We start from the raw sequence: 21,523 nt of genomic DNA on the forward strand, positions 1-21,523 counted from the left end.
ACCCCGCCTTTCGCCCGTAGTCAGCTGGGATAGGCTCCAGCTTGCCTGCGACCCTGTAGATCAGGATAAAGCGGCTAGAGATAATGAGATGAGATGAGATAATCACAGTGCATCATCCTTGCAGAGGTGGACAGTAACGAAGTACATTTACTTGAGTACTGTACTTAAGTACACTTCTTGAGTATCTGTACTTGTGTTTTTTTTTTTTTTTTGGAAACTCATGACTTTAACTTCACTACATTTGAAAGGCAAATATCATACTTTTCACTCCACTGCATTTCTGTCAAGGTCCTTGTTACTCATTACTATGAAGCAGCTTTGAAAGTGGACGCTTTTTTCTTTTCTAAAACGTGATTGTTTTTTTTCCCAGGTGACACTGAGACAGCCGATCAGTAATCACTAGGGTCATGTCACGTCCATAGACTGGATAAAATCAAGTTCAATGATTTCTCCGCAGCATTATTTGGACATGATGAGTTGATGGCAGAATGCAAGGAGGCGGTTCTTCTGGAGAATGCATGCACCCATAGCTTTACCTAGAACCCATGTTTCGGTTTTCTGAAAGGATTAAAGATTCATTTTGTTTTAAATGTTTGCTTTGTTCGCCGGAAACAAACCACATCATGGTCTCCAAAAACTCACCGTCCAACCTGCGGAAGCATATTGAGGGATGTAAAGGTTTTATTCCAAGAGAAAGCTCAGTGAAGTTGTCTGTGCTTTTAGAGCTAGCGGTAATGTTGCAATAGCTATACAGTCTGGTTAGTCAAATGACTTTCTATGGATTTGCCCATCAAGTTACCATCAACTTGTCCACGGCTAACGTTAACACATAGCTAGTTAACTTGGACACTGTTAGTTAGCATGTAAAAACAGGAGTTACGCTAACATGAATAACGTTAACTTATCTGAAGTCCTTTCAGAAACATGTTTTAGCATAATCCTGCCAAATAAACAAAATACAGAAATGTTTCTTTTCTAGTAGCGTTAGCTACCTTTGAGTTTGAAAAGTGTTTGCTAGCATGTCAGGTGGAGTTTCACTGACTAGGTAGTTCAACGTTAAGCCACCATGATGGCACAGCATGCGTTCATTTTGTGAATTCACATTTCTGTCTTTGGTAACAACATTAGGCTTTGTAAGCGTTGTGGCAATAATACAACAATGCGTTGACAGAAAATGTACTTTTAATACTTAAAGCAGATATGCAGAGCCTTTATTTTTAAATAAATTTCTGAGTGGATAGTGTCTCCATCCTTGACTCTTGTATGCTGCATAAATGGAAATTAAAAAAAATATATTTTTGAGAGTTAAAATTGACCGCAAAGTTGGCATTCGAGCTGCACCGCTGAGCCAGCCAGCCCTGAGCGTGTGACGTCACAGCAGGAACCGGTTTTAAGGCCGAGGCCTTTGACAGCTATAGACCAAAGTCATATAAATAAACATTTGTGGTGAAAGTAAGAAATACCATTACCGACTTGCTCAACTAAGACTGATTTGACTTCATTGATTGTGGGTTGACTCTCATTAAAACAGGATAAGTGTTATAACTTGCGCAACATACATGTACATGCATGCATTTTCACTGATAAAACGTAAAAGGCTAATTAAATAATCAGATGAACTGAGACAATCACATTCTGAAGCAAATTAAATAATCTTATACTGGTAACTTAAACACACAATACAAGTTACATGTCTGAATCTAAATGCAGGTAAACAACGTGTTGTTTTATATCCAAATGAGAGTCGGAGCTTACCCGTCTGTGTTCTCGCTTCTTGAAGGCTGATCTTGTGGCAGATTGTTTTGAAACAATCTGACTTTCAGTTGTTCGTTCAGTCCTCCGTTCATTCGCTTCTTCCACATAAGGGTGAGATGGCAGCAATATCCAGTTTAGAAATAAGACGGCTGCTCCATTCATTCTCTATTTTCTTCATACTGAGTACTCCGCCATTACTGCTCAGCTCAGGCAATTACAAAAACCTGAGACGGAACATCACCGATTTTAGCAACAACCACTGGGACGTCACTGCCTGAGCGATATGTCCCGTCCTGTTCCATCTCAGGTTTTAGCAACAACCCTCGGCTCACTCCGGGAGAACTGGTGCAACTGAACCTTGCTTTTTAAAAAAATAAATAAAATACTTTCCTTTTCTTGTAGTTTTCTTTTCCTTTAATTGTTGATACTGCACCCTCTTTCAATACGGGCTTATAGCCAACGCTCCTCAACAGATCAGAGGTCTCGTACGAGTCTTCAGTAAAACGTGCAGAGCAGAGGAGAGACCACTTCATTAACGTGACCGGACGTCCTGGTTTGACCGGGACAGTCCCGATTTTGAGTTGCGTGTCCCCAGTCCCAACAAAGGTCCGTCGGGACACTGAAATGTCCCGGTTTACACCAAACACTAACAAACTGTCCTGGTTACAGCGATCATATATAGCCAACGAGATGTCAATAAAGCTTCTAGCAATTCAGCATCAATGTGCGTGTGTGCGCAGACAACCTTACAATGTATCTATTTGCACAATGTTGCAATATAGAGGCCGCGTTATAACATTTTTTTCGCTAGCGGTTGTCAACTACTACGTGACAATGCCGAACGGATGAGGGCCGGGCGGAGATGTTCGTGCACTTCAAGAGTAGGGAGATTCCTTACAGCAATATCAGCCAGCTTTGCCAGTTTGCCATGTGCCTTCCTGGCGCCAATGCTCCAGTTGAGCGAATATTTTCACTCATGAGCAACACCTGGACTGACTAGAGGAATCGCATGACCGTGCCTACTCTCAAAGCCTTGCTCATTACCTGGGCCAATTTTGACGATACTTGCTCGCAGTTTCACAGCAGGCTCTCGGGCAATAAAGCGCTACTGGAGCAAATTCACTCATCATGTAAATATATGCAATAAAATGGCATCTTCTTTAGGGTGGGTGGGTTGGGTGGCTGTGTTTCTGAAACATTTTTTGTTGTTTTTCATCTGTTTCATCTGTCTTTAATCTGTATCACAGATTGTCTTGGCTTGTTTGATGCTGTTGTCAACTCAGGGTTCACATTTTCAAAATAGTTAATAGCTGACACTGGTTAAGATTAAACAGAGGCATTTTGGGTAAAGGTTCGGAGGTGACAACGATTAGGCTCATGCGCTCGTTCCTGTTACAATAATAATAATAATAAGTTAAATTTATATAGCGCCTTTCAAGAAACCCAAGGACGCTTTACAATTATAGACAAAGAAAAAAATAATAATAATAAAAAAAACTAAAAAGTCCACCGAGTAGGGGTCAGGATGTAATTCCCGTGGTGTAGCAGCCACAGTCCCACCAAAAGGCGCACGAAAACGAGTCCCACATCTCCAGCACCGACGCCGTCAACAACATCGCTCGAACACCACGCCATGGATCCACAAAGCGAGCAGAGAAGCTCCGCCACGCAGAGCGCTGGTGTGTCCCAAACCGCCTGCACAGCCGCTGCGACGCCACCGAGCAACATCGCTCGGAACATCACGCCAAGCACTAAAGCACAGAGCGCTGGACAACCACGATGTAAAATGAGCAACAGGCTCACTGCAGTCCACAGCTGAGAACACAGGCCTCACCCACGGTGAACCAAGGCCTGGAGGGAACCGACGCCCAAAACTGGGTCTGGAGCTACACTACAACCGGCGGACAAAAACACTCAAACATCAAACTACACAAACACACAGAAAAAAATAAATAAAAAATGAAAATAGAAAAAGAAAGAAAATAAATAATGCATAGCCTTAATGCAAACAATGCATAGCCTATTGTGAAAAAAAAAAAGTTAATCGCATAAAATGTTGATGTTAATATGCAAGCAATGCATTTTCACAAAGGTGAAATAAATCGGTTGAAATTTAGGCTATTGGCCTATTCCCTATCATCACATCTGTTGTCTGATTTTCTTACTTTAACTGAATTGTGATAGAAGTACATGTAGATAAGAAAATACTTGATTATTCTCTGAAATGTTGATAAAAGTGAGCTTCTACAAAATGATAAAAGCACCTGTCTGAGCCATGGTTTGAGCCGGCGCATGTTTACATCAAAACGTGTGTGCGTGCATGAGTATCACGGTCACGCGTAAAGTGTCCCGGTTTTAGACTCGGGAAATCTGGTCACCCTACACTTCATAGGCGCCCAATGTGTTCGTGAACTTCTTGCAAAACGCGTCCAAATCTTTGCAGTTTGAACATTCTTGGGCCATGAATGCAACGTAAATCCACCTTCTGTCATGTTGCTGCACCGGCCATCTATCGCCATGCATCTACAAGGCATGGCGATAAATTAGCTCAAAATAGAGGATCAGAGTTGCTCTGTGTTTTAGTATAGCGGAAATGCCGATGAAACCGATAGCCTTCCTGTGGTGACGTTACAGACGTCAAGGTCATTCACTCTGACCGCTACCTGTATTCTTCTTCTTCTGGCTGCTCCCGATTAGGAGTCGCCACAGCGGATCTTTTGTCTACATTGCTCTGCCTTCTCTACCACTTTCATGTCCTCTCTCACCACATCCACGTATCTCCTCTTTGGCCTTCCTCGTTTTCGTGTGCCTGGCAGCTCCATCCTCAATATTCTCCTTCCAACATGCTCTGCATCTCTTCTCAGGATGTGCCCCTACCATCTCAGTCTCATCTCTCTTAGCTTAATTCCCAAGCTCGCCACATGTGCTGTCCATCCCTCTGATGTGCTCGTTCCTTATCCTGTATTCTCTTCTTCTGTTTTTACAAAATGCAGTGCTTGAATGCTTGATTTGTGTATTGTGATTTTAATGTTGGGGCGGCACGGTGGTGTAGTGGTTAGCGCTGTCGCCTCACAGCAAGAGGGTCCGGGTTCGAGCCCCGTGGCCGGCGAGGGCCTTTCTGTGTGGAGTTTGCATGTTCTCCCCGTGTCCGCGTGGGTTTCCTCCGGGTGCTCCGGTTTCCCCCACAGTCCAAAGACATGCAGGTTAGGTTAACTGGTGACTCTAAATTGACCGTAGGTGTGAATGTGAGTGTGAATGGTTGTCTGTGTCTATGTGTCAGCCCTGTGATGACCTGGCGACTTGTCCAGGGTGTACCCCGCCTTTCGCCCGTAGTCAGCTGGGATAGGCTCCAGCTTGCCTGCGACCCTGTAGAACAGGATAAAGTGGCTAGAGATAATGAGATGAGATGAGATTTTAATGTTTAATTATTTAAATGTCTGTGGTGAAACTGAAGACAAATTTCCACATTGTGGACAATAAAGTATTCATATTCGTATTCCAACCTCCCATCGCAATCCTCAACTCCGCCTCCTGTCTCTTCGTTAAGAGTATGGTCTCCAATCCATACATCACAGCTGGTCTCACTACATCTTATACTTGTGACCGCTATGTGTATGAATCACTTTAATCGTAAAAATTACTATATTAGATTTCTTCTTGGGCGGCACGGTGGTGTAGTGGTTAGCGCTGTCGCCTCACAGCAAGAAGGTCCGGGTTCGAGCCCCGTGGCCGGCGAGGGCCTTTCTGTGTGGAGTTTGCGTGTTCTCCCCGTGTCCACGTGGGTTTCCTCCGGGTGCTCCAGTTTCCTCCACAGTCCAAAGACATGCAGGTTAGGCTAACTGGTGACTCTAAATTGACCGTAGGTGTGAATGTGAGTGTGTATGGTTGTCTGTGTCTATGTGTCAGCCCTGTTATGACCTGGCGACTTGTCCAGGGTGTACCCCGCCTTTCGCCCGTAGTCAGCTGGGATCAGGGCTTTGAACCAGAATTTTTTTCCTATTGGTTCGTTCCAAACAGAAACGGAATTTTAACGTTTCCGGTTTTGGGTTCCACCATTAAATAGACGTTCCCGAACCGGTTAGAACAAAAAAATTTCGTTCCCGGAACGGTTAATTACGTTCCCTGTCAGCTATTTAACAAATGGCTATAAAATTATGTCTCTGTCTCATCCAGCTTAAGCCAAATATAGGCTAATTCTATTACAACCTTCATTAAATAAGACAAGAAATAATTCAAAACAATTATTATTTCAAATGTTGGCGATTTGGATTCTCAGTATGTCTTCCCATCTACACAAATAGAAAAAGTGCCAAAAATGAAAGATAATTCGTTTAGTGTGTTACCAAAGGCTAGTCAGGCCCTATGCATTGATAGGCTAACAGAGGTTAACATCATTTAATGTTCACGAGCCTCTCATTAACGTGGACAAATATATTGATATCGTGTTTGAAATTGACGTTTTCGAATAACGATAGACTGCAATATTTACCTCTTATTTAAGATGTGGAGACATGGTAGTAGTCCACCCTCCCGCTCTCTCCATTCAGTCAGCGAATGTCACACAGGAAGTGAACCCCAGCGGGTCATAGAAACTTGCACAGGAGAAGAATGACTTTTTTATTTGTAGGCTACGGAAACTTTGAGGAACGAAATAAAAACCGGTATTAACCGGTTACCATTATTTTTAATAAGTGTTTCTGTTCCGGAACATAAAAAATAATAAAGTTTCTGGTTTCGTTTCTGTTCCATGTGAAATAGAAAAAGTTCCCGGTTTTCGTTCCTTGAACCGGTTCAAAGCCCCGGCTGGGATAGGCTCCAGCTTGCCTGCGACCCTGTAGAACAGGATAAAGCGGCTACAGATAATGAGATGAGATGAGATTTCTTGTTAAGGTTTAAAACTATTCCTGTGCCATTCTTGAGGTCTCAAGGCATTTATAAACAAAAAGTGAGTAATTTGACTGGACAACTTTCACTTGTATTGGAGGAACATTTGGCCAGTGGGATGTGTACTTTGAGTTAAGGTGTATCTTTGTAAAACTCAAACCTGCAGACAGATAATAAAACTATCTTGAATTTCAAACCGAACCAGTTCCACAGGTGGACATTTTGCCACGCCCTGTCGTTACTATAGCGACTTCTGGGCCAATCCAAACGTAGCGGCTTGGAAGGGCGTGGCGTAGCTAAAAAAAGAAGAAAAAAGCATCTCGCGACGACGTCAGACATTTGTAGTGCTGATTCGAGCTGCTCGCGCTCATTGTTCACTGCGAGGTCAGCTGCTCTCTGTGTGTCTGCGCATGCGCTCTTAGGTTTGGGACAGATACCTCAGAGGTAATTGACTTTTTAAATTCAGTTTATTCGGTATATATGTATATTTTTCATGAAGTTAACATGATAACCTTGTTATTAGCAGTACTGTGCTAACACCACAGCAGTCTGTCCGGCATTTCACTCGTGAGAACGGTGTGCGTGGAGTTTCACTGCGCTTCAGTCTAAAACTATCAGTATTTTACTCTCTGCTGATCTCTAAGCTGTTCAATAACGGTTTATTTACACGGTAAGTTGTTGTTTATCTCCGATACTGTACATTTATAGCATGCTCAGATAGTAGAATGAGGTTCTGTGATGTCCTGAAGAGTAAATACACAGCTACAGCAGTCAGGTGCAGCACTGTGCTGCAGAAATGGGCAGAATTTGATGAAGCAGTTTCAAGAAGTAAAGTGATTTATTTTTGCTACTGAATATATTAGGGATATGGTACGGTTTTCAAGGCCTAAAAACGTCTTAAATTGTTTGGAATGACTGGAATTTTCGAAAGGGATGTATTAATTTTAATCTTGGACCGAACGAGTGAACTGTCTCCATCCGGTTTGGGGTAATTTTTTAACCGTAATTTTAAGAGTGACCAGCGCACCGTTTGGGGGCAGCATTGGTTCTGGTCGTTCCGTAGATCAAGAACTAACGCTAGGAGGCTACTGGAGGAGGTGCGGTGCGGTGCGGTGGTTGTGAAGAGAGAGATACGCAGGTACACTCATGCTGCGTTCATGTGCTATGGGAACAGGGCCGGCTCTAAAGGGCCCCATACACGTTCAAAAAAGTGATATCAATTTTGATATCAAAATTTTGATACAAAGTTTGATCGTGTGTAGGGTGTTTTGATGTCAAAAATTTGATGTCAAAATTTTGAACCCAAATTTTGACATATCAAATCACTTTGATATTTTTTGAAGAGTCGTCAAATTATTGATCCGTGTGTGGGGGGTTTGATGGACAAGCGTTCACTTGGTGGTATAGATGAACTCATCACAGTCACTACGTTTACATGCACATAGAGAGAATCGAATTTCTGCCGTTGCTCGACTGAAATCGAAGTTCAAAATGCCATGTATACACCTTAATTCGGCTGAAATTGAACCGAACTTGATTTCTCGGAATCGAGCTACACAACCTAGTTTATGCGATTTCTACCGAGCTATTTTGCGCATGTATACCCTATCGAGCTAGTTGTCGAGCTACTTCCGGAAGTGACGAGTGACGAGACCACAAGCGGGAAACACAACAGCCTCGGTCGGCATGACAACGGCATGAATCTTTTCTTTTTGTGGCATTGTTTGCACTGTTAAAATTTAGCTCACTTACTGTATCACCAAATACATCTGTACAGCTGTTGCATAGCTGTGAATTGTGTACATAAACAAGTCATTGTATTTGTCTGTGTGTGTGTGTGTGTATATATATGTCCAACATCTGAAGAATGTCAATAAAAACAAAACAACTGAACTTTTTGTGTGTTTATTAAGACATAAGTTAAATTGTAAGCAAAAAAAAATATTTTTTTGTAAGCAAAAAATGGACTTTAGAAAAATATTATTGTGCAAAATAAGTTGTCTTACAAAACAGTGGTCTGCGCCGGACAGTTTGTAGCCATAGTCTGTTAGAGCAAGCCTAACAGCTTGAACACGGAACTGCTAGTGTTGCCAGATTGGGGGGTTTAAGTGCATTTTAGCGGATTTGAACATGTTTTGGGCAGGAAAACGTCAGCAGTATCTGGCAACACTATAGCTCTTCTTCATGACGACAACCGGAAGTGTACCAACACGATGGGGCGTGTAGCGCCACGTGTGGCTCGGGTGCACAATGCACCTTGCACAATAGCCCGATTTCACTTGTGCATGTAGGATTGGATTTCTCTGGCACCCCTGCTGGGACCCTTTGCTCGATTACCAACAGCAGCTCGATTTGGACGTGCATGTAAACGTAGTCAGTGTCTTCTTTCAATATCAATGGCTTGACAAGGTCCAATAATTCATCGAAGGATGGGGCATCCATCCTAAGGAAATTACGGAAGTCCTCTGGTTCTTTGAGACGAAGTTCTCTGAGGAGGTTGATGTGACCGTACGTTCGCCATTTCAAAAACCAGTCTTTCGACCATTTCCGTCGATGCCGAGGCGGTTCATTGTCCAAAGCGAACACAAGTGCTACGGCCACTGCTGCGTCCATGTCAAAGTTTTTGACAATACTGAATTTTTGATAGAAAAAACATTGAATCGTGTGTGGACATTTTACATCAAAATTTTGACGACTTTTTTGAACGTGTATGGGGCCCTTAAGTCTTTGGCTGCCCTAGGCGAGATTGAGTTTTGCCCCCCCCCCCAGAAAAAAACCCCTCTAATAACATCTAAATAACACTTTAAAGGAACAGTCCACCGTACTTCCATAATGAAATATGCTCTTATCTGAATTGAGACGAGCTGCTCCGTACCTCTCCGAGCTTTGCGCGACCTCCCAGTCAGTCAGACACAGTCAGACGCGCTGTCACGCCTGTTAGCAATGTAGCTAGGCTCAGCATGGCCAACGGTATTTTTTGGGGCTGTAGTTAGATGCGACCAAACTCTTCCACGTTTTTCCTGTTTACATAGGTTTATATGACCAGTGATATGAAACAAGTTCAGTTACACAAATTGAAACGTAGCGATTTTCTATGCTATGGAAAGTCCGCACTATAATGACAGGCATACTAACAGCTTCTGCGCACTTCGGCAGCGCATTGATACGGAGCTCAGATATCAATGTGCTGCACACATAAGGTCATATAAACCTATGTAAACAGGAAAAACACGGAAGAGTTTGGTCGCATCTAACTACAGCCCCAAAAAATACCATTGGCCATACTGAGCCTAGCTACATTGCTAACAGGCGTGACAGCGCGTCTGACTGACTGGGAGGTCGCGCAAAGCTCGGAGAGGTACGGAGCAGCTCGTCTCAATTCAGATAAGAGCATATTTCATTATGGAAGTACGGTGGACTGTTCCTTTAATCTAATCACTCTATTCTATTACTATTAAACAATGTACGGTGCATGGGCAATAAACAAGAAGTCATTTTTATCTTTTTCATTATTGTTATTGTTGTTATCATTATTAACATAAAGTGTCACAAAGTAAAATGAGCACACAAATTCAATACATATCTCCATATAATGGGCAAAAACTCTTCCACACCCTGTTCAAAGTGTAGTACATGGACAATAAACAAGAAATTATTTTTAGTTTCTTTTTTGCTATTAAAAGTTAAGTCATCTCTGAAGAATTAACAAATTAAATGAATAAAAAAGTCTACAATTCTAAACTGTGCAAACTTGAGCACTCTGTTAGGACATCAGTGGGCTGTATTTTCAAACAAAAGTGCTATTATGGGTACTTTGTTATTGAAGTCTATTGCTGTTTGCATCTAGTTAGCTAGGCAGACATTGATTCAGGCGTCTAAAATATTAATTTGCCACTATAATGGTTGATATGAGAGATTAGATCAGACTTACCTCTATACTTGGCTCTATTTGTTTCTTCCTGTAGCCTTCGTTTGCGCCCTTGCACGCCCGAGAGTTTGGATTTCTTCATTTAAGCACTTGTAGTCTGGGCTACTTTTTGCAGTGGATAGCCATTCTCATTCCCCGATGAACACCGCTCCCCCCGCCCACCCTTATAACCTATCATTTGTGCATTTTTAGTAGGCATAAGGAAATCACCGACCACTACTGCGTAGGCTACACTTGTTTTTCAACCTTTTTGAGCCAGGGCGCACTTTTTTCAATGAAAAAATCTCAAGGCACATCACCAATAGAAAATGTTGACTGAAACTAAAACGCTGCTGTTGCCAATATTTACAATATACAGTCATTCTATAATTTTCCACGGTACACTTGGTGATCTCTCACGGCACACTAGTGTTCCGCGGTACTAGAGTTCGGCAGCACAGTGGTTAAAAACACTGTACACCACTGATGCACTTGGTAACATCTCCATTCAATAACTCCATCCCTCCTTTTTGGTGGGGTTTTGGTCGCCCTTGGCGCCCCTGGGCACACTTTGCGCTCTCAGCAATTGCCTAGGTCGCCTATAGCAATCGCCGGCTATGATTACATGGCCAAAACAGAGAATAGCTGCGGATGCGCACTTGCGCGTGCCCGAAGACACACTATAGACAGGGCGAGCCACTGTTGAGCGCTTATTGTTTCATGATTAACAACCACCACACCACACCCCGCTTTTTTTTGACAAATCGCACCCTGACTACATGCTTTGCTGTACAATTAAATTAAGCTAAGACATTATAATGCTGACTCGTTTTCAGAATAGTGGAAGTCATCATTTTTCTCCCCCCCCGTTTCTGTGCCCCTGGATGGACGCAGCGCCCTTAGCATTTGCCTATATTGCCTATGCCACGGGCCGGCTCTGTATGGGAAGATGATATTTTCCAGTTGGGAAGTGGTATTTACCAGTGTGTTGTGTTCACATGCTTTTGTTGTTGTTGACAAATTAAAGATGGTGGACCAGATTCAGAATCGGGCCTGTTTGTTTGACTAAAACAATTATAGATTGCCTTGTTCATCAGCTGCAGCAGGAATATGAGTTATCAAAAGTCAAAAGGTAAATAATGCTGAATATTTCCTGATCATGACAAGTCGAGATTTTCTTAACACATTGAATGCCATGCAGTTTTTGGAAATTTGGCTGTAGCCACAATGAGAGTAGCCAGTATCTAGATCATTGTTGGCGTTCTTTGGACAGCCACAGAATATTTTGTATTAGGCTATAATATACATATTCATTCATCTCATCTCATTATCTCTAGCCGCTTTATCCTTCTACAGGGTCGCAGGCAAGCTGGAGTCTATCCCAGCTGACTACGGGCGAAAGGCGGGGTACACCCTGGACAAGTCGCCAGGTCATCACAGGGCTGACACATAGACACAGACAACCATTCACACTCACATTCACACCTACGGTCAATTTAGAGTCACCAGTTAACCTAACCTGCATGTCTTTGGACTGTGGGGGAAACCGGAGCACCTGGAGGAAACCCACGCGGACACGGGGACAACATGCAAACTCCGCACAGAAAGGCCCTCGCCGGCCACGGGCCTCGAACCCGGAACTTGTTGCTGTGAGGCAACAGCGCTAACCACTACACCACCGTGCCGCCCATCTCGGCAACTTGCGTATCAAAATTTTCTACGAGTTGCCCAGTGGAAAATACCACAAGAGGGGGCGTTCATGTGTGCTTTCCATGTCGGCGTTTGGTATTTACCATAATTCCCATAGCACATGAACGCACCATCATAGACATATAAACATAGACGCCTCATTGAGCTGGTGGCCCCGTTGCTGGGATATGTCAGAGTGTCCGCCATATTTGATGTGGCAAATCTTCCCCGTAAACCAATGCAAGTAAATGGACTGAACTTCATAAAGCCCCTTTCTACAATAATATTTAACTCGATGCCTTTTATTCACCCATTAAGACACACGCGTATATATTTGGGAAACAAACAGGCATCAAAACAACACATATAACTTTTAATGTGATGGTTATAAATAGTGTGCGAAATACCCTGTACACTGCAAACTAGCGACAGATACGCGACAGATAGCTCAGGTAAGCTAATCAGTCAGCATACCGTAGCAAGCTACCAAAACCTGAGGCCACAATAACCAACCTACAAGACTGAATATGATAAATGATGGAAATGGTGGAAAAACTGGAAATAGTGAATGAAAATAAAAATGTACTGTTTTATTTATTGAGTCACCACACAGACCTACTCTCGTTGAATAAAGTGAGCTGAATGACCGCCAAACTGAGTTCAGCCAGGTTCTAACGTCATACCAAAACAAAATACATCACTGATTCCTTCACATTCAGAAAGGTTAAAAACATTCATCATACGTTCAAAAACATTCATCATAGTGTGGCACTGTATTCTCTAATTCTCACTGCTTATAACTATACACCTACCCGGTGGAGATGAGCTGGGAAACTGAAGACTGAAGGAACGTCTCCCTCTCTGATCCTGACTGTCTGACCTGTTCTGTCAAAATCCTTCATATTAGCCACAAAGTCAGAAAAATCTGTTCGTAAAATTACGTTATAATGACCAAATACAATGAAAAGTATTTTTCCAGTCTCACCTGTGAAAGGTAATCCCATGCAATCTCGTTTGGATGGTAAACCTGTTGGTACAGTTAAACGCAGCACGTGAATGAGGCATCTTTATTCTCGGCTACTGTCTAGACGCTATGCCAGAGACGGCTGAAGAATCTCCACTTTGCCACATCCAATATGACGGCAAGGATGACGTATGATTCTACGCAGAATGCAGCGTCTATGTTTATATGTCTATGTACGCAGGTACACTACCGTTCAAAAGTTTGGGGTCACTTTGAAATGTCCTTATTTTTGAAAGAAAAGCACTGTTCTTTTCAATGAAGATCACTTTAAACTAATCAGAAATGCACTCTATACATTGCTAATGTGGTAAATGACTATTCTAGCTGCAAATGTCTGGTTTTTGGTGCAATATCTCCATAGGTGTATAGAGGCCCATTTCCAGCAACTCTCACTCCAGTGTTCTAATGGTACAATGTGTTTGCTCATTGCCTCAGAAGGCTAATGGATGATTAGAAAACCCTTGTACAATCATGTTAGCACAGCTGAAAACAGTTGAGCTCTTTAGAGAAGCTATAAAACTGACCTTCCTTTGAGCAGATTGAGTTTCTGGAGCATCACATTTGTGGGGTCGATTAAATGCTCAAAATGGCCAGAAAAATGTCTTGACTATATTTTCTATTCATTTTACAACTTATGGTGGTAAATAATTGTGACTTTTCATGGAAAACACAAAATTGTCTGGGTGACCCCAAACTTTTGAACAGTAGTGTAGCTTACATGGGCGCTAGAAAGCGTTGATAATTATGGGAAGATGTCTGCTTAATGACAAGTGGTTGGGGGATGACAAATACCCCCAAAATAAGGAGAAGAATCGTTTGTGATAAAAAGCGCTGGATTGCACAAATGTGTTTAAAGACGGTACCGCAGCGCTGGGGACACGCCCACTGGGAAACTGGCTTTTCACGGACACGAGGCGCGCGCGTGTGTGTGTTAGAGGTCAAGCGCTCCAGAGTGAAACGCAGGGGGGGTTCGCGCATGCGCACAAGAGTCAGGTGGAAAATGGGACTTAGTTTTCACATGACGTCACAGAGTCTGGGATTCCCTAGTGGCGGCCATCTTGCGGGTCAAGCTTACCGTACGGGTGACTGAGCACACATTGTAACGCACGAGTACAAAGTCTTCAAAAGAACCCAAGCAGGCTATTTAAAGCTAGCAATGGTGCACACCTGTTGTATTCACGGCTGTCGTAATAGGTCAGATGATGAAGTCAAGCTGAGCTTTTATGGAATTCCCACTGTACGGGAGCACGAAGGCGAGCAAACAAAGAAACTCAGCATACAAAGGAAAAATCTATGGCTTGCGAGAATCAACCGCAAGGATTATCCGTTTTGTTTGCCCCGCAAGATGGCGGCTGGGGGGGCGTTCCCCGGAATGCCGTGACGTCAGTGAAAACTATCTATACTACTACTAAGGCCAAATTAAAAAAAAATAGTGTGTTTCCGGTAACTCGACCGATTGAGAATTTCCGCGTCGAAATTGCCGACCATAAAGTTTTTATTACAAATTTCCCTCGATCTTTTAGTGTAAGCGGCGTTAGTTTGTCATAATTTTTTGTTTCAACGCATTCAAGTTGTGAAAGAAACGATAAAAAGTAAAATGTTTCGCCACTTCTATCAGCCCTCCTGCATAAACATGGAAGCGCACTTATATACTGAAGGAGGAAGGGAAAACTGAGCCGAGCCGCCATTTTGAATCCTCATTCAAGGCTGTAATGCAAATTGCTTCCTCTTCAGTATACAAGTGCGCTTCCATGGCAGGGAAAAACACTACATTTTACATCCTATGTAGTCCCCTATTTATACAAATAGGAGTCATTCAGGATTCAGCCATGTCTGTGCTCGGTGTTTTTGCTCGACCCAAGTTCTACAGTAGGCTAGGCCGTCTGCTTTTAATGGAAGTAGCCTAGCCTAGGGCGTTATTTTCACATTATTTCTTGATAAGGTGTTTTCACATTATTACATGAAAATATCATGAAATATCGCTTCCGTAGATCATAACTCGAACTCTCGCGATATATATATATATATATATATATATATATATATATATATATATATTTTTTTTTATTTGTTTAAAGATTTAAAACACTTTTATTATGACGTGTGGTATAAAGGATTCTGTGCCAAAATACTATTTTGTAAGATGTTTACTTGTGTTAATTTTTTCGAAAAAAAAAAAATTAAGAAACTTTTTCCTACCTACCGACCTTATTTTAGTATTTCATGTTACCGGAAACACACTTTTTTTTTTTTTTGGCCTAATAATAATGATTAGCATTTTTTTAACATAATTAACATTGTTTATTGTACTAAGTTTAATATAAATATATAAACAACCTTTATTTCAAAACTCAATTAAAAAGAACTACAGAAAATACAATAATTCTAAATATAGTACAATATAAATTTGTACAAAAAGTTTGTTTTATTACTAGGGATGGGAATCTTCATCAACACGATACGATACGCATCTCGATGCACTGCCAACGATTCGATACATTAACGATTCATGAAATTACCAATGGTAAGATGCGATACGATTTTCCAACCTACTGCGATACAGTGCGATACTGTACGATTTCATTTTAACACAATGCGATGCAGTGAGATTCGATACGATGCGATGCAGAAGAAAATTATACCATGGAATACATAGTATTTCTCAAGTACTGGCACTTAAAGCATTACCACTGGCTGTGCCTTTTATTTTAAAAAACAGGAATTACACAATTTCAAAATTCAGACCTGAATAATGAACAATTAACTTTCTGCCACATTTTTATGTTAGCCTAAGCAGCTCACGCTGCATTAAGTTTTTGAAAGAGGTTTAATAAAGAATTAGATTTATACTAATAATAAAAAGAAAAAAGCCATGAGATTTTAGGATAGTGGATCCCATCCAATATAATAACTAGTAAATTAACAAAAAATTAACCCGTTGACAAAGATTTGTCCAGCTCTCCACCTCGCTTGTAAAAGCCAAAACTTTTCCAAACTATTGATTTAAAGCCAACCGGTGAATGTATCACTTCAGATTCTTCCATGTTTCGCTGGCCGCCTCTGACTCAAAATCTGACCGCTGTTCTTCTGCTGTTTGCTTGGCCCGCCTCTTCGCGCGAGACGAGAGTTGGGCTGAATCAGCCAATGACGGCTGCATAGATAACTCAACCCAGAAACAGGCCAGTTTCTAAAAAGTTAAATAATAGATATTATTCGGTTCGTATCGATGCAGATATTTTAGTCGCGATGCATCTCGATCTCATTCGAATTTTTAACCGATTCAGACGTTTGCCAACCGATGCAACCACATCGTATGGTTCGCATCGATTCCCCGATGCAAATCGGTGAATCTTCCCAACCCTATTTATTACCTATCGTCTACAACAGTGTTTTTAATATAATAATAATTAGTAGTAGTAATTATTATTGATTATTAATCATTACTACTTATAAATTAGTGATTAATAAGTACGAGGGATTATTAAATGTTATAAAATTAAGTTATTAAAAATTATTACAAATAATTATTAAAAAGTAGTAATTGGTAGAATACAAACAAATACTCATGGATTATAGATAATTTTTTAAATAGTGAACATTGATAAAATAACTCTCTACTACTACTAATAATAAAAAATAATAATACTACTAGTAATACTTGTTGTTAATGTTATCAGTACAATTGTTATATCAATGTTCACTATTAAAAACAAATCTATAATCCATGAATAATTATCACTACTACTACTACTAATAATAATAGTTACTGATTTTTAATAATAATTTTAACTAATCTTATAACTCAATTTTATAGCATTTTAATAATCACTACTTATTAATTATTAGTATAATAAGTAGTAAATTATAATCACTACTTATTAATTATTAAATTACATTTTGATAATCACTGCTTATTAATTTAGTAATTAATAATACTGAATTATAATTGCTACTCGATTAATATAACTAATAAGTAGTGATTATTAAAATGTTATAAAATTGAGTTAATTTTTTTATTCTTATTAAAAAAGTAATAGTAGTAGTAGTAGTAGTAATACAAACAATTATTCATGGATTATAGATAATTAATGATTATTTTTGAATAATGAACATTGATATAACAATTGCACTGATAATTAGTTTAGTTATTACAACACATTGATTAATATTGATAATAATGGTTATGAAAAGGTGACAGTTGTTTTTCTGTGTTTAATGTAACGCTCTGATGATTGTATGACTGCATAAACGGGTTTACGCTGTTACCTGCTATAATGCAGAAGATACTCGAGAACTTCCTCAGCCAGCTGTATACTGTACCACACTCAGACTGATTTTGCTGCCGGACACAAAATCACACATCAAAGATAATCTTTGGGGATTGAAATAATGCCGGCTAAGGTTGTTCAGCTGGTTCTACTTGCCGTTTATTGTTTTCGTTTTTGAAATGATTCATGGTGTTTTCTCCAGTAAACACCAGTCTTCTCCTTGCTGCTACAGTAGTTCTGCAGACCCAAAACACACGACTTTGCTTCAGCTGTTTGCATGTCTAACAGTTGCCATTGATGCCCCCTGTTGTTCACCAATTGTATGCATTCTTCTTAAAGTTAGTAAAAAAAAAAAAAGCTATTGCAGAAAACAGTTTTAAGTTGTCGTATTTATCATTTTCTTTGCCATGGTACAGTCTTAATTTTTCCATTTAGAGGTCTTGAAAAGGTCTTAAAAGTCTCTAAATTTGTACTTGAAAAATGTGCAGATACCCTGATTGAGGGCCTACAGACACTACATACTCATAATGAAGTTTTACTTATCAATAAATGCCAATGATTATGTAAAATAACATGAATTCATAAACTTTAAAACAGAACATGTGAAATAAATGCTTATAAATCCGTATCACAATGTCATTATCTCATCATCACTAGCCGCTTTATCCTGTTCTACTTTTCCAGCCTATCCCAGCTGACTACGGGCGAAAGGCGGGGTACACCCTGGACAAGTCGCCAGGTCATAACAGGGCTGACACATAGACACAGACAACCATTCACACTCACATTCACACCTACGGTCAATTTAGAGTCACCAGTTAACCTAACCTGCATGTCTTTGGACTGTGGGGGAAACCGGAGCACCCGGAGGAAACCCACGGGGAGAACATGCAAACTCCACACAGAAAGGCCCTCGTCGGTCACAGGGCTTGAACCCGGACCTTCTTGCTGTGAGGCGACAGCGCTAACCACTACACCACCGTGCCACCCATATACAAATATAAGTCAGAATAAGATATGGGGAAGGGCCAACGGAAGAGGTATTGCACATTGTCCAGTATTGTTTATTGTCAGGCTTGGCTACTGCTCCTTCCTGTCCTCTGTCCTCCTGTTACCCCTCCTCCCCCCCAGAGAGGAGTTGTACAGTCTGATGGCGTCAGGGACAAAGGAGTTTTTAAGTCTGTTCGTCCTGCACTTGGGAAGGAGCATTCTGTCACTGAACAGGCTCCTCTGGTTGCTGATGACAGTGTGCAGAGGGTGACTGGCATCGTCCATGATGTTCAGTATTTTGTCCATAGTCGTCTTCTCTGCCACCGTCACCAGAGAGTCCAGCTTCACGCCGACCACAGAGCTGGGCCGCCTGATCAGTTTGTCTAGCCTGGATGTGTCCTCCTTGGATGTGCACACCACGGTGTAAAACAGGACACTGGCGACCAAGGACTGATAGAACATCCACAGGAGTTTCCTGCAGATGTTAAAGGACCACAGCCTCCTCAGGAAGTACAGCCTGCTCTGTCCCTTCCTGTACATATACATTCCTATATATACAGTAAGTCAATGAAAACACCAAGATTTTTAACCATTTCTTTAGTTTTAATCCCTTTTGTGTCAAGAATAGTGGTAATCCTGAGTCTTTCATCTTTTTTCCAAATAGAATTACTTCTGTTTTATCTGTGTTCAGCTGAAGAAAATTGTGACATCCAGTTGTTGATTTGATCGATACACTGGTAGAGACATTCAAGGGGGGCATAATCATTAGGTGATAAAGCAAAATAAATTTGGGTGTCATCTGCATAGCAGTGATACAAAATTGAATTGTTATTGATAATTTGCCCAAGTGGGAGCATATAAAGGTTGAATAGTAATGGTCCAAGAATCGACCTCTGGGGGACACCACAGGTCAAGGACATTTGACGTTGAGGAACAATTTCCCATGGTAACAAAGAAGCTTCTATCTTTTAAGTATGCATTTACCCAATTGATAACTTTACCAGTCAACCCAACCCAATGTTCAAGTCGATATAGCAGTATGTTGTGATCAACAGTATCAAAAGCTGCACTGAAGTCCAGTAATACCAGGACCGATGTTTTGCCTGCATCAGTATTAAGACGTATGTCATTTATAACTTTAATCAGTGCTGTTTCAGTGCTATGATTGGCACGAAATCCTGACTGAAAATTATCAAAACGGCTGTTTGATATCAAGAAGGCAGTCAATTGATTCAAGACAATTTTTTCAAGGATTTTCCCGATTTGATATTGGCCTGTAGTTATTTAATACTGAAGGATCCAGATTATTTTTTTAAGTAGGGGCTTTACAACGGCTTTTTTCAGGGACACAGGAACAACGCCAGTCTCTAGGGATGTATTTATAATTTGAAGCACATCTGTAATTATAAGATGAAGAACAGACTTAAAAAAGTTGGTGGGCAGAATGTCCAATTCAGATGTTGCGGAACTGAGATTTTGTACAGTTTTTTCAAGAGTCTCATAATCAGGGATGAGAATTTTCCGCTGATCGGTGGATTTCCAACTTTTTCAGACCAAAATGATCGTTTTTGAGCGTGCGCGCGCAACATTAAGGTCTGCATCACGCATCTTAGAATGTGCGCGTGCGAGGGAGACTGTGTGCTTGTTCATGTAGCGCATGCCAGACAAAGAGCATCCTGATTGGGTTACTCAGCAAAATAAGCCAATCAGCGTTCAGTGTGGGCGGGCTTTTATCTCTTTTCTCGAGGACCGGAGTTTTCAGCTGAGTCAGCGCAGCCTACAGGATCGGCATGGCAGAGAGAGCACGCGCGCGCCCCAAAAAACCAAAGCACAAAACCCACTTCAGCTCAGATTACACAAAAGAATCTCCCTGTCTAATAATAATCTCCCTGTCTAATAATAATCTCCGTGTCTAATAATAATCTCCCTGTCTAATAATAAAGAAAATAAATAAATAAATAAAATGGCCAAAAATCATTAGCCCCTGGGCCATGGGCCCCGCCCCCCTGGGCCATGGGCCCCGCCCTGGTTTTTTCAGACTTTTTAAATATTTTTCATTCTCATCCCTGCATAATCAATTAAACAAAATTCTGACATTGTGTTGAAGTTATCTATCTGTGTCATTGGTGATTGCAGTTTTTCAATTTTTTGCAACTGAGATATATTATGAGCAATATTCTGCCGTATTTTATCAATTTTACCTTTTAAAGAAGGATGCAAACTCATTGCATTTATTAACTGAGCGAAGTTCAGGTGCTAATTGTGGTGGGGGATTAGTTAGCTTCTCTACTGTTGAAAATAGCACACGGGCATTGTTCATATTCCTGCTGATGATGTTGGAGAAGAAAGACTGTCTTGCTTTACGAATTTCATAATTATAATTACAAAGCATCTCTTTATGGATTTGATAATGGATGTGAAGTTTAGATTTGCGCCATTTTCTTTCAGTCTTTCTACATTCTCTCTTTAGCAGTTTAACAGCCAGGTACTGCTTCCATGGTGCTTTCTGCTTATCATTGACTCTTTTGATTTTGAATGGAGCAATATCATCCATAATTTGGGTCATATTTAAATTAAAAATTTCCAGTAAATCATCTACAGAGTCTGACATTTTGGTTGAGTACTGAGAGAGAGCTTGCTCAAAGAGAACACATGTGTTGTCTTTTATGACTCTCCTACCCATAGTCGTTGAGCTGTTCTGAATGTGAGGAGACATAGAAACATCAGAGAAAACACAAAAATGATCAGATAAGGCCAGGTCAACAACAGTAGTAGAAACAGTAAGACCCTTTGTGATGACGAGGTCAAGGGTATGACCACGAGAGTGGGTCAGCCCCTGTACATGTTGTACTAGGTTGAAGTTGTCTAAGTGCAGGTAGTTCTTTGGCATAAGTGTTTTCAGGATTATCTACATGCAAGTTAAAATCCCCAGATATAATAAGACAATCAAACTCTAAGCAAATGACTGACAACAGTTCACCAAACTCTTCAAGAAAGACTTTGGCT

General features: G+C 40.9%; 1 protein-coding gene across 2 annotated transcripts in view; it reads left to right on the forward strand.

Annotated features, from left to right (window-relative positions):
* Nucleotides 1-6,998: 6,998 nt before the first annotated feature.
* Nucleotides 6,999-21,523, forward strand: part of suox (sulfite oxidase) — a 54,642-nt gene continuing 40,117 nt past the window's right edge. The window contains exon 1 of one of the 2 annotated variants that reach the window (XM_060910916.1): nucleotides 6,999-7,083. The gene's annotated coding sequence lies outside the window, so the exon portion shown is untranslated. Of the gene's footprint in view, nucleotides 7,084-7,109; nucleotides 7,310-21,523 lie in introns of those variants that run through there. The other variant, XM_060910918.1, reaches the window with a different exon arrangement.

Source organism: Neoarius graeffei, chromosome 26, assembly GCF_027579695.1.
Source record: "Neoarius graeffei isolate fNeoGra1 chromosome 26, fNeoGra1.pri, whole genome shotgun sequence".
Classification (NCBI taxonomy): Eukaryota; Metazoa; Chordata; class Actinopteri; order Siluriformes; family Ariidae; genus Neoarius; species Neoarius graeffei.